Source organism: Oncorhynchus masou, chromosome 3 (assembly GCF_036934945.1).
Source record: "Oncorhynchus masou masou isolate Uvic2021 chromosome 3, UVic_Omas_1.1, whole genome shotgun sequence".
Taxonomy (NCBI): Eukaryota; Metazoa; Chordata; class Actinopteri; order Salmoniformes; family Salmonidae; genus Oncorhynchus; species Oncorhynchus masou.
In genome coordinates this window covers 29941362-29954691 of record NC_088214.1, presented here as the reverse complement: position 1 = coordinate 29954691, position 13330 = coordinate 29941362, and the positions used below count along the sequence as shown (strand labels likewise).

Sequence of the window (13330 nt, the reverse complement as noted above, 5' to 3'; positions counted from 1 at the left end):
TTTGTAAATGAAAAAAACAAGAAAATGGTGCCATCTGATTTGCTTAATATAAGGACTATGAAATTATATATACTTTTACTTTTGATACTTAAGTCTATTTTAAACCAAAACTTTTAGACTTTTACTTAAATAGAATTTTACTGGGTGACTTTTACTTGAGTAATTTTCTATTAAATTATCTGTCACATTCTGACCTTAGTTCCTTTTTTATATCTTTGTGTTAAGTTGGTCGGGGCGTGAGTTGGGGTGGGTAGTCTGTTCTTTTTTCTATGTTATATTTCTATGTGTTTGGCCTAGTATGGTTCTCAATCAGAGGCAGGTGTCGTTCATTGTCTCTGATTGAGAATCATACTTAGGTAGCCTGTTTTCCCCATTTTGGTTGTGGGTGTTTGCGTTCTGTTTTTGTGTCTGCACCGGACAGAACTGTTTCGGTTGTTCTCTGTGTTTTGTTAATCAGTGTTCAGTTCCATTATTAAAAGTATGAACACGTACCACGCTGCATCTTGGTCCTCACCTTCTTCCACCTACGGCAGCCGTTACAGTATCTTTAATAGTATGACAGTCGGGTACTATTTCCAACACTGGCAAAGGGCAACAATTGCAAGGCAATGACATCTAATCAAACTCAGCATTAGGCATTTGAAGTGTTCTCTAAATGTCAACAATCACTCAATGTGCACAACAGCTAGGCTATGTTACTTGCCTTAATGTCAGGTAATCAATTCTGGTCTTGGAGACCCAGAGGTTGTGTGCAGGCCTTTGTTTTAGTCCAACACTGACACCTGATTCACATACTAAATAACTATGTAACAACACATCGTTCTCCAGGACTGGGGTTGGTGACCACTGCTGTTCTGGAATCCAGGTCATGAACACCCACAGAGGTGTGCAGGGTTTTGCCCCAGCCCAGCATTAACATGTAAAGTGGTCAACTACTCATAATGCTCACGCTGAATCAGGTTTGTTACTGCAGGGCTGGAACAAAACACATGGGTGTCCAGGACCAGGTTTGAAGGACTACTTAATGAATAATGATGTCTATGCTTAATATAGACAAGCATAACACTAACTTTGTCTCTCCAGGTTCTAGCAGTCTGTTACTTCAGAGTCACACTTGTGGGGAGCTATGACCTGCCCATGTAGGAGAAGAAGTCACTCAGTGGCTGGGTTCAGTACCTGAGGTTTGACACGTTTCACTCTGTTTTAAGCACGAACATACTGTTTTATATGAATATTTAAAGTAGCCTTCAAATGGAAAGAAATGCATTGTGCTGACGTGTTAACATATTGTTTTGCACCAATCAGACAGGATGTATTTTTTATCCTGAGATTTCAGCGGCTTGGCACAAATTCTTATCCCTTTAGACGAGGTAAGACTGTTTTACCATTTCATTAATTATTCCAAAAAGACTACTGTAACTATCTTATATTTTCAGTAATCAAATTCCAATGTAATATATTTTAACTTGACTATATATTGGCTATGTATTTGTATCTCGGTTTAGGCCAAAATGAATCTGATAAAATTCCTTGTGTGACTTACCTCCAGAATCAGTGATCAGGGTGAAAGGCACGGCCAGACTTTGACCAGATGGCCAAGAGAACAAGGTGAGACTGTGGTGACAATATAAGTGTCAGTAATATTCTCCATCAGTGTTCATGTGAATGACTCCCTTCTGATTGCGTCATCATTTTGTAAATTGTAGAAGATGCCCACAGGAGAGGTTGAGGTTCTTGGTGAGAGTGTGGAGATTCTAAATGTCTGCCATAAGCTGCCCTGTGAAATCAAAGATTTTGTGAAAGTGAGTAGATTATATGATTACGCTTACATTATGTATGCATAATAACATCAGACACATAAACACATATTGTTAACAATACTATCTCAGTAATGACGAGCTTTACTCTGTGTTCAAAGAAATCTGAATTCCTTTGGATGCAATATCTATCAGGTTTCAGGTAAGACACTGATGCAGACAGTGTCGAAGTAACAAAAGTATATTTCCAGTACAGGGTTTTTTTACACTCAACTGTTTTCTGTGTGTATCAAGAATTGTCCACCACCCAAAGGACATCCAGCCAACTTGACACAACTGTGGGAAGCATTAGTCAACATGGGCCAGCATCCCTGTGGAATGCTTTCAACACCTTGTAGAGTCCATTCTCCAACGAACTGAGGCTGTCCTGAGGGCAAAAAGTGTGTGTGTGTGTGGGGGGAACTCATTATTAGGAAGGTGTTCTTAATGTTTTGTACACAATGCATTAGAACATTCTTTATTATCACAACAGAAACATTTGAGGGGCAAGGATCAGGCACCCCTAAAAAAAACTGCCAGGACACAGTTGAACCAGGTATGTTTACCTCATGTTTTAAAAAACCCTGCTGCTTTTACAATACACTCAGCAAAGGAAAACAGACAGTCTTCATGAAATATGAATCTGGAATATGATCAATAAACCAAGATTATTGTGAAGAAAATGTTGAACGAAAGACATTGCATACTTGCCCTGATGCAAGAGTAAACCTCACCAAATCCTGTACATCTTATAGGACCCTCTTTATAACGAAGTGAGATGATTGGTAAATGCACAGCTAATTTGTGACTCCATTTATACAAATTATATATTGGGTTTAGCAATTTATGGTTAGAGGGATATGAAAACCTGATGACTTCTGGGCATTCAAGGCTGTCAGTGCCATGCCCAGGGGCTAGCTGCTTCAGAGGAATATCAAATAAGCCTGGTGTTTTTGGTTGTGGTGTGTTTTGTCCATTCCTCCTAGGAATGGTGAAGGCAGATGGTGCATTGAAGTCTGCCACAGATGGCCCAGGCCAGACCTGGGGACCTGCTGCTCAACTCTGCTGGTATGCAGTAATGTGTGGTGAGTTACACTCTGATATGGTCACCCTGGTTGCATCCCAAATGGCACTAGCTTTTGACCAGTGCCCTGGTCAAAAGTAGTGCACTAGCTAGGGAATATGGTGCATTTTGGGACATAGACTTGTTCTTCTGCATACTTCACCCCATTAAAGATAACCCTTTTAGTCGAAATGAGTGATGTGGTGGTCAAAGTGGCTGCTTTGACATGAACTGCACAGGAAAATTCATACTCACAACACACTTCAAGGTTTGAGTTACTGTTTTATCTTTTCTCAGACACGTAATTGGGCCTGGTGCACCAAAAATGATGGCTGTTTTGTTAAAAAGACACAGTCTTTCAAATAGCTGTGGATCAATAGTGTTCTTTTGTCTAAAAGATGTGGAAGCAATTGCAATCAAATGTCAGAATAGAAGGAAGAGAACAATCCACCCTCGCAATAGTCAATTGTCAGGCGTCAAAGATTACTTTGTGAACAAGCAGTTGAAAGCCAGTGCATTCTGAAAATAAATATATATATTTTTTCACGATGACTGCAGCTTTGAGTCTCCTGCTTTCCATTATTTCCTCCCACAGTGCCCTTTGTTGGGCAAGTGGAGGCTTCAATGTGCTGAACCCCTAGAAGGCTCAGGCATGGCTGTTGGAAACCCCTCAGCGTTTCACTTCCTGTGGGTGGTAGACTTCCCACTGTTCCTGCCAAAAGAAGACGACCCCGGGCAGCTTGATTCAGCCCACCATCCCTTCCCCCGAACCTCTCCCTGAGGATACCCACCTCCTCTACTCCCAGCCTCACAGTGGCTCCTTGGGCACATATTTATAGAGAGGAAACCCTCTCAACAGTGTTGACTGACCTTATGAAGCTTGTTTCTGTGCCCTTGCTTGCTGTTTTATACAAATAGAAAACTCTTTGAAATGTGCTGGGGTCGTTCCATGTCATTTCAGCAAGCCATGACACCCACCATCTTCGATGGTTCTGAAATCATTTCTGTAGTTAGAAAACAGATAAGATTAGCATTCCTGCGACATTATGTTGTTGAAATATACATTTGATCGCTGAGAGAAGCTAATTGATTGCATCCAAATTGGCAATTTTAATGTATAGGATTCAGATAATATTCAATAAATATAGTACCTAACATCCAATTTGTACCATACTTTTTTCTAACAATCAGTAAGGAATCCAGAGAAATTGTCAAAAGCCAACAATGGACTCGCCCCACACCACGCAAATCCCACCCTAACATTGAGTATCCAGTATCAGTTCTCTATGTCTAACAAGTATAATGGAGCTGCAGTGTTGTTTCTTCATCCTATGTAATGTATTCTCAGTGAATTTGGTGACCCCACACACACTGTTAAAAGAAATTAGTAATTGAAGTTGTTAGGTTTATGTCCCATCCTACATCCTGATATTTCCAGGATCTCACAACTAGGTGGTGCTGATCCAGGTGATTTTTTTTTTAAAGACCCCCCCCCCAAATTGTTCCCCCAAATTACATCTTGGTTTCCTTAACCATTAAGCAGTTTATGGACAAGGTATGACAGCAAGCCATAATTTGGTTTTGTCTACCTGGCCACTGTTTCAAATGATAACTTTTTGGCATTTGTGGCACAAATCCAATTCAAGTCAATGTTACCTATTTTAGCATTTTCGAGCTTCAAATCCAAATCCTCTTTCTTGTGCTTTTTGAGATAGAACGACCCCCACTGAGTACTGTGTCTAACATTGCTGTCACTGCTATTTATTTAAACCAGATGTAGTCCAAACAAGACGTTTAGCAAACCAAACTATATATTCAAGCAAAATTCATAGCCAAGTATATTTCATTTGTATTGTAAGAGTATCCCATAAGTCAATATAAATAAACTTTAAATCAGATAGCATCATTTAACGGCCTACACTGAGACCGTATGTCTGTATCATTCATCTATTCCTTGTGTGTCATTATGGCAGGTACTTGGCTAGCATTATGACCTGGTCCTGAACAGGTGTGAGATCGGGGGAGGATCCATTCTTATTCACAAGGCCTCAGAGCAGCAGCATGTCCTGGAGACAATCCTCAAGGTAATGAACTTGGACTGGATAAGTAAGAGCACCAGAATGCTGATTTCCCAAACACAGTAATTTCTATCAGGCTGAGGATGATATGCAAGCACAGTCACCATTAGTACTGCAATTATAGCCTCTCAAAATAAACAACTGATTAGGATTGGTAATCACAGCGCTCATTGTTGCTCCCTCTATCTGAACGTTTCTGAGCTGCACGGATCTCCTAAATTGCTGCAAGGTCGGAAGGTAATATTTATTATTACTGGTAATAAGACAGTTTTCACTACTGTAGCTATAGGCTAGATTATACTGTCATTAGCCTTCCAGTGATGAAAATAATAAGCCAGACCTGAGGACTAAACAGACTGTGCCAACAAATGGTTAAAAGCAACAGTGGCCACCCTATCGCCTCTGACCACAGAACATCGGGTGTTATTTTCTGTTCATTTCCTGAATTCTGCATGTTGAATCGCCACCGTTCGTCAACACCCAGAAGGTTATCTGCTGCGCATGGCCAACTTTTGTAATGGTGTGTCTTGGCCTTAAGTTACTTCCTCTGTAGGAGCTCTCTAATCAGCTTTCTCCATTCAAATCTTACCTTATGTCACGGCTTTCGTTGTGGGAAGGAGGAGCGGACCAAAATGCAGCGTGGTTGTTATTCATTTTATTTTAGTAAAGAAACTATACACTAATAAACTAACAAAATAACAAACGTGCGAAAACCTAAACAGCCCTATCTGGTGCAAAACACAGAGACAGGAACAATCACCCACAAACACACAGTGAAACCCAGGCTACCCAAATATGGTTCCCAATCAGAGACAATGACTAACACCTGCCTCTGATTGAGAACCATATCAGGCCATACATAAAAATAGACAAACAAGACATCCAACATAGAATGCCCACTCAGATCACACCCTGACCAACCAAAACATAGAAACATACAAAGTAAACTATGGCCAGGGTGTGACACCTTAACATTAGAATACTGACAATGGATCAGCTCCAAGAGAGATATTACCTTAGGGCTTGTTCTAATGCTTACCCTATAACAGGGGTCTCCAACATTCTCCAGCATGAGCGCTACTTTTAAATAGGCGCGAGCTACTCATTCATTCTTTCCTAGCTTTCAAATAGGCAACCTTTTCTCGGTTTTACACTCTCAAACGTACAATTATTTATAGAGAAACAATGACATTGGATGTTCTGAGCCCATGTCAATGCTTAAATCACATCAGAAGTCAATTTTTGAGGTCTGAAAAGAAAAACAAATTTTGATTTGAGTGTCATACCACTTTCATTGCGCATTTTGCAAGAAAGCAAAGTACTTTGCAATTAACATTCATTTGAGAACGTTTTTGGAAAAGTCTTTCTGTCTACCCAGAAGACATTTATCATTATTGCTAACTGGCTAGACAAAGTGAATGGTAGACAAACACACGCACCACATAAACATACAGGGACAACATTGCTTGAAATTATTTAGCAGATATTGTGTAATGCTTGGCTTTTTAAAGGGAAATTGCACCTGCTGATTTGGCATTGTATTTTGGCTTGCTCCTCAAGAAATGGTGACATAAGCCAAACATGAGTTGGCTTGGGGATGTGGTTTGATGTGGGTGTTTCTTGGGTGTGTCCTTGCGACCATCAAGACACACCCATCTGTCAGCTGTTTCCCCCCACCTCAATCACAGCAATAAAATAAAATCAAAGTTAATTTGTTACATGCGCCGAATACAACAGGTGTAGAGTGAAATGTTTACTTACAGGCTCTAACCAACAGTGCAAAAAAGGTATTAGGTGAACAATAGGTAAGTAAAGAAATAAAAATAACAGTAAAAAAACAGTGAAAAATAACAGTAGTGAGGCTATATACAGTAGCGAGGCTGTAACAGTAGCGAGGCTATATACAGGCACCGGTTAGTCTGTCTGATTGAGGTAGTATATAGATGTAGATATGGTTAAAGTGACTATGCATATATGATAAACAGAGAGTAGCAGTAGCGTAAAAGAGGGGTTGGCGGGTGGCGGGACACAATGCAGATAGCCCGGTTAGCCAATGTGCTGGGGGCACTGGTTGGTCAGCCCAATTGTATGTACACTAGTATGTACACTAATGTAGAGTTAAACTGACTATGCATATATGATAAACAGAAAGTAGCAGCAACGTTAAAGAGGGGTTGGGGGGGCACAGAATACAAATAGTCTGGGTAGCCATTTGATAACCTGTTCAGGAGTCTAATGGCTTGGGGGTAAAAACTGTTGAGAAGCCTTGTTGTCTTAGACCTGGCACTCTGGTACAGCTTGCCATGTGGTAGTAGAGAGAACAGTCTATGACTGGGGTGGCTGGGGTCTTTGACAATTTTTAGGGCCTTCCTATGACACCACCTGGTGTAGAGGTCCCGGATGGCAGGCAGCTTAGCCCCAGTGATGAACTGGGCCGTACGCACTAACTTCTGTAGTGCCTTGCGGTCGGAGCAATTGCCATATCAGGCAGTGATGTAACCAGTCAGGATGCTCTCGATGTTGCAGCTGTAGAACCTTTTGAGGATCTGAAGAGCCATGCCAAATCTTTTTAGTTACCCGAGGGGGAATAAGACTTTGTCGTGCCCTCTTCACCAGTGTATTGGTGTGTTTGGACCATTCTAGTTTGTTGTTGATGTGGACACCAAGGAACTTGAAGCTCTCAATCTGCTCCACTACAGCCCCGTCGATGAGAATGGGGGCATGTTCGGTCCTCCTTTTCCTGTAGTCCACAATCATCTCCTTAGTCTTGGTTACGTTTAGGGATAGGTTGTTATTCTGGCACCACCCGGCCAGGTCTCTGACCTCCTCCCTATAGGCTGTCTCGTCGTTGTCGGTGATCAGGCCTACCACTCTTGTGTCGTCTGCAAACTTAATGATGGTGTTGGAGTTGTGCCTGGCCATCGTGGGTGAACAGGGAGTACAGGAGGGGACTGAGCACACACCCCTGAGGGGCTCCGGTGTTGAGGATCAGCGTGGCAGATGTGTTGCTACCTACCCTCACCACCTGGGGGCGGCCCGTCAGGAAGTCCAGGATCCAGTTGCAGAGGGAGGTGTTTAGTCCTAGGGTCCTTAGCTTAGTGATGAGCTTTGAGGGTACTATGGTGTTGAACGCTGAGCTGTAGTCAGTGGATAGCATTCTCACGTAGGTGTTCCTTTTGTCCAGGTGGGAAAGGGCAGTGTAGAGTGCAATAGAGATTGCATCATCTGTGGTTCTGTTTGGGCGGTATGCAAATTGGAGTGGGTCTAGGGTTTCCCTTTGCTTCCCTTTGCATCCCTTTGTAGTCAGTAATAGTTAGCAAGCCCTGCCACATAAGACGAGCGTCAGAGCCGGTGTAGTATGATTTAATCTTAGCCCGGTATTGACACTTTGCCTGTTTGATAGTTCGGAGGAGGGCATAGCAGGATTTCTTATAAGCTTCCGGGTTAGAGTCCCGCGCCTTGAAAGTGGCAGCTCTGCCATTTAGCCCAGTGCAACTGTTGCCTGTAATCCATGGCTTCTGGTTGGGGTATGTACATACAGTCATTGTGGGGAGGATGTCCTCGATGCACTTATTGATAAAGCCAGTGACTGATGTGGTGTACTCCTTAATGCCATCGGAAGAATCCCGGAGCATGTTCCAGTCTGTGATAGCAAAACAGTCCTGTAGTTTAGCATCTGCTTCACCTGACCACTTTTTTATAGACCGAGTCACTGGTGCTTCCTGCTTTAATTTTTGCTTGTAAACAGGAATCAGGAGGATATAATTGTAGTCGGATTTACCAAATGGAGGGCAAGGGAGAGCTTTGTACGCGTCTCTGTGGGTAGAGTACAGGTGATCTATAAATTTTTTCCCTCTGGTTTCACATTTAACATGTGGATAGAAATTAGGTAGAACTGATTTAAGTTTCCCTGCATTAAAGTCTCCAGCCACTAGGAGCGCCGCCTCTGGGTGAGCAGTTTCCTGTTTGCTTATTTCCTTATACAGCTGACTGAGCGAGGTCTTAGTGCCAGCATCCGTCTGTGGTGGTAAATAAACAACCATGAAAAGTATAGCTGAGAAGTCTCTAGGCAAATAGTGTGGTCTGCATTTTATCACAAGATGCTCTACTTCAGGCGAGCAAAATCTAGAGACTTCCTTACATTTTGTGCACCAGCTGTTGTTTACAAATATGCACAGACCGCCCCCCCTCGTCTTACCTCACCTTGCTGTTCTATCTTGCCAGTACAACGTATATCCCGCTAGCTGATTATCCATGTCATTGTTCAGCCACGATTCCGTGAAATATAAGATATTCGTTTTTGATGTCCCGTTGGTACGATAGTTGTGATCGTACCTCGTCTAATTTATTGTCCAATGATTGCACGTTGGCAAGTAATATTGACGGTAAACGGCAGCTTTCCCACTTGCCTTCTGCGGATCCTTACGAGGCACTCCGCTCTGTGTCCTCTGTACCTGCGTCTCTTCCTCTTGCAAATAACTGGGATGTTGGCCTTGTCGGGTGTTCGGAGAATGTCCTGTGCGTCCTGCTTGTTGAAGTAAAACTCTTTGTCTAATCCGAGGTGAGCGATCGCTGTCCAGTTATCCAGAAGCAGTTTTTTGCCGTATGATATGGATGCAGAAAATGATGTACAAAATAAGTTACAAATAATGCAAACCCCCCCCCCCCACACACATTGGTTGGGCGCCCGTAGAACTGCTGCCATTTCTTCCGGTGCCATTTTATAAGCAAACTTCCTGCAGGTTGAGTTCAATAACTACAGGCAGATATACGGTGAGATGCCAGAATAAGCTTTGACTAGCTCAGTAGCCTACAGAGTAATATGATAAATGCAATTGTTGAATTTATGTAGATATTCTAAACTAAGTGTTTTGTTAACTTTCAAGGTCTCTCTCAATTGAGAAACATCAAGCCCATCTGTCAGTCTGGACTTAATCACATCATCTTGCAAGTCTCCATGTGCTGGCTCCATACGTGTTTCAGTGAACACATACACAAAGTCACTGTTCTACTACAAATGGCAGTTAGGATAGGTAATATTTGACACACAAACAGGTACTATGTTGGAATTTGAACAGGTCAGATAAAACCAATCCATTTATGGTCTCCCCCTCAAACAACAGAGGCAGGCGTCTGGCAAAAGCATCTCCAGTCTTCTACATCTGAAGGAATAGGCAGAGTTGAGGCAGAGTTCATCAGTGACACAAGGAATGAAAAGGTTGTTGCAAATACTGGACATTTGTGCTGTACTGTATCATTAGTAATCACCTTCACTTCCACAGTGTGGTTGTGTTGAGTGCAGGTTCTCTCTCCATTCAGAGACGTCAGCATTATGTCTGTCGGTCAGAACTCCATCACATCATCTTGCAAGTCCCCAAGTGGTGGAGATGCATCTGTGAACACGTACATAGTCACTATTTTATTATCAATGGCAGTTAGGAGAGGTGATATCTGACAAACAAACATACATAGTGCATTTGGAAAGTAATCAGACCCAGTGACTTTGTCCACATTTTGTTACGTTACAGCCTTATTCTACAATTGATTAAATTATTTTTTCCCCTCATCAATCTAAACACAATACCCCATAATGACAAAGTGAAAACATGTTTATAGACATTTTTCAGAAAAATCAGAAATTGCTTATTTACATAAGTATTCAGACCCTTTGATACGAGTCTTGAAATTGAGCTCAGGTGCATCCTGTTTTCATTGATCATCCTTACAACTTGATTGGAGTCCACCTGTGGTAAATTCAATTGATTGGACATAATTTATAAAAGGCACACACCTGTATATAAAAGGTCCCACAGTTGACAGTGCATGTCAGAAAAAAGATTAAATTCCACACAAATAAATATTTCACAGAAAGGGAACTTCAGAGACCAGTTAAGTTCTGGAGTTTGAAATAAAAAAAATTGTCAGTGAGAATGTATTATTACCCTTCAGACTGCAGAGTTATTTTAGTGCCACGCTGATGTAATCTCCGTGTCAGTGTAAACTGCCACTTTTACAACAACAGCCTGTCCAAGCCGCCCGCCACCTTTGCTAGGAGACAGTTGCTAAGGCTGGCAGGTACCACACAGAGGTTCTCATTAGTGCACAAAATACAGCCAACACTACAGCTTGTCCTGGATGCCATTTTGTCTGTTGTCTGAGGGGTGAAGATAGTCGTGGTGGAGAGAGACCTTCCCCATACCCTCAGAGCCAACCCACAGTAGTTCCACCTGATTGCTGCATTCTCCTTTCTATTTCACTTCAGATTTCATTATGTGATGTGAAATGGAATGGTAAAAGCAGCTATCAGCCTGGTTCCACCAGGCTAGGTTATGAAGGTAAATTGGGACAAAACTCAAAACTGTTTTGACCTTTGACCAGGCAATCCTCATAAACAATGTACTTACTCATCTTATGAAGTGGTGTTGACTGGAAGGGCCTGTGGCAGGGTGATACAATAGACAGCCAAATGGTAAATAGCATTTTGTTATAAAGAAAGAACAAAGCTTTTTGATAATGCACTTCACAACCAATATGACTCTACTCGTTGTATCTGCTTGGCTGTGTAATAAACTTAGTAGTTTACCAAACTGGGGCTTTTTTAATATAACTTTTCATGTAACCATTGTTGATGAAGCTGTCTGTGTCATCAGGGTAGTAACTTGAGTCAAGCTAATTCTATGCTTTTCTGACTGTAGCTCCAGGTTGGATTCGATTCAGGGTGGTGACGACAGTACAGTTTGTTGTTGTAAACTGTATCTACCTACATAACCAGCAATAAATGTATCTAACATTGTTGGCTAAGTTATACCAGAGAAGTCATTGTATCCCAGTATCTCTGTTTATAGTCACCACCACCAGTTGTTGCACACTAAGCTAGCGTTACAGGTGCAGATGTGACTGGTGTAGATTGCCTCTGCATTTTGTTTTGATCGCCTTACATATGACCAAAGGATCAGTTTGGTGTTGATCTTTTATTTTCTGAAAAAGTTGGTCACTGGCATTAGCGCAATTGCTTACTAGCGTTAGCACAATAACTGGAAGAATGCTACTAGATACCATAGACTAATTAGCAATGGCTCACAAAACTTCCTTTATCTTCATTCATACTGGATGCAGAGACAAAAATGGTATCCAGGAGTAGTATCCCTTTAAGATGTTTTTGGGAAACCGGGCCCTGACTGGTTTGTTCTGTCTTCCAGGACGATCCGTCTCTCCTGTCTCACCTGCGAGAGGCACTGGACTCTGGGGCTCCCCCTCATGGTGGGATTGCATGGGGTTAATCAGCCATAGGAACCATCATAACTGACAAACCCAGCTGTTTCTCTCATGCTTTGGTATTTCACCATCTGTCCTACAGATGGTAAGTTGTAGACTTAGTAGACCAGGCCCTTTGTCTTCCTGCAGCCAAGTGTGATGCATCATTTGTGAGTCATCATTTCATTCCCCTAACTAAAATCCCCCGTTCACTTCTTCTCTAGGTTTGGACCGCCTAGTGTCCATTATAGTCGGAACCCCCAACATCAGGGACGTGATTGCCTTCCCCAAATCATTCAGGGGCCATGACCTGATGAGTCATGCCCCAGATTTTGTCTCTGAAAATTAGCTGAAACCCTATCACATCTCTGTCAACTGGCCAGCAGATGGCGAAGGGAACCAGGAGAAATATACATTGCTGTTACACCTTTGTCCTAAAGCTGAGACTCTGACTCATATTAAAGGTGGGTTTACATTGGGGAGATGTGGGACGACAAAGTACCGTGACTTATATATGTGAATTAGAATTGGGAGCAGTCTGAACGGGTGTCAGATGCGCTTCTATTCGATTCTCCTGGAGAATATTGTCGCTAGACATGCTGGCACTTTAGGTTTGTGCGAGCCGTGGATGACCATTAATCGCACCAGTATAAATTATGTGTCGGCCTGTGGTGTCGGAGCTGGAACGGTCGTTTCCACGTCTCCACAACTTAAACCCAGTTTACACTGTTGTCCTGAAGCTGATACTTACTCATATATTGATGTTTCCACTTGGCTCCAGTTTCTGGTTGAAGACTTTTCTAGTTGGCTCCATTTCGGAAATTCTGCTTTTTTGCTTGCTTGCAGTTGTTCTCAGGGGCAGCTCCTCTGCTAGTCAAACTACTGTCCTGAAAGTGAAATAATATATATACAATGTAGACAGAAGACACTGTCACCATTAAATTGTTATGGTTTGACAAATTCATGTTTCTTGCTTATAATTCTCATGCCACACAATAAAATCCTGTATACATTATGCATCAAATCTGTTACTCAGACTTTGTGAAAACATGGAATGTCCAATAGGGGGGAGCATTGTACCATTTGATATTGTAAAATGTTTCCCCTCAGACAACCTTATCTCAGACAACATGGCATTA

At 42.1% G+C, this 13330-nt stretch overlaps 1 pseudogene; it reads left to right on the top strand.

Moving 5' to 3' along the window:
* Positions 1 to 2821: 2821 nt before the first annotated feature.
* The window catches only part of LOC135507053 (aspartate--tRNA ligase, mitochondrial-like), a 28758-nt pseudogene continuing 18249 nt past the window's right edge, over positions 2822 to 13330 (top strand).